Source organism: Camelina sativa, chromosome 13 (genome assembly GCF_000633955.1).
Source record: "Camelina sativa cultivar DH55 chromosome 13, Cs, whole genome shotgun sequence".
Lineage (NCBI taxonomy): Eukaryota > Viridiplantae > Streptophyta > Magnoliopsida > Brassicales > Brassicaceae > Camelina > Camelina sativa.
In genome coordinates, this window is record NC_025697.1 from 17,123,218 (window position 1) to 17,124,755 (window position 1,538).

Consider the following 1,538-nt stretch of genomic DNA (forward strand, 5'->3'; position numbering starts at 1 on the left):
AAACCGATCCCGCGGCGTAGCGCGGGTACTATCCTAGTTGTTCCTAATTCTTTGAAATTTCAAAAGAGAAATAGATTCAAATAATCCGTTAGAACTTAACAATTTGAGTGAGTAATTATATGCTCATACCTCATAGTAAAGAAAATCAGAAAGATTTACAAAATCTCTAACAAAATAATCCTACAAATTGCAACAATTAAATAAATTTTTGGGCCCTTTTGTTTTTGGGCCTATATAATCACATTAGCTTTACCTCTCAAAATTGTGGGCTCTTTTGTTCCAATGCAAAATTATTTTGTTTCTCCTGTTACAAATTTCTAGAAATGCCAACATGCTGCAAATTGACTAATCTAGGGAGTCTTTTTTGTCGCGGTTTTGATTGTTTGTTGATTCAAAAGTTCAAATTTGGTATTGTATGTTGCAAGCACATTAAAATGTATATGCATTATACAGATTCAAATTTGGATAATAAAGTGATACTAGCTAGTAAAACTTCATATAGACTAATTGTCAAGGTCACGTTTGTGATATAAATCTTCATTTATAATATCATATGAGCATATGGTGATATAAGTCATATAACTGAATACAAGATAAATTTTATTTTGAATGATACCATAGGCAACAAATACATAGTGCTAGACTACTAGTACGTTTTCTAATAATCGTCTCCTTTGAAGAAATTAAATAATTCCACGTTTTTTTAAAAAAATAATTCCACGTTTGAGTTAAATGTTTCCTTTTAAATAAATATATACATGATGTTTGTTGCACAAAAAAAAAAAAAATACATGATGTTTATCTTCAATTTTACCAGCTTTAGTTTGAAATGTTTATAGTTATGTTATATTATATGGGACATGTATGCATATAGATAAAAAAAATTGTTTTTTTCCTTTTGGCCTTTATTGGAAATAAATAAATGTTTGATAATTAATTACTTGAAGTCTATTTTATAAAGAAACCAAAATTAAGAGTGGTGTTCACGACGATGAAGTTTGCAACTTGCGGTCGTGCAGTGCAAAGCTGCCAAAGCCGTGTGAACTCAACCCAACATAATATGATGAAAACTGGTTATTGTGCCATTCGCTGGCACGTTCGCATGCATGTCGGTGAATTGTTTATATAGATTTCGAGTTACGACCCTTCTCTAAGTCTATCTCTGACGTTTTTTTTTTCTTTTTTTTCTTGGTAATATATCTCTGATATTTTCTAAATAGAATAACGAGAGAAAATTCATGTTCTTCAGTTAAAGACAATATATATTTGGTTTTATTTAATGTTAAACCTAGAAAAAAAAAATAGTTCATGTAAAAGATACGGATAGTTTTTTAAAACAGATTATTGGTGTCTGGTAGTACATTGCATGTTCTGATTAGTGAAGTAGTCAACACGTTATTCCTAGTATTCATAAATCTTTGTCTTTTTCTTTCTCTTTAGATTTTTCGTTTGATAAGTTAAATTCTTCGAGAACTACTTTAATGTATCGACACAATGATGTTTTTGATTGGTACTCTTTTTTTTTTTTTTTTTTTTTT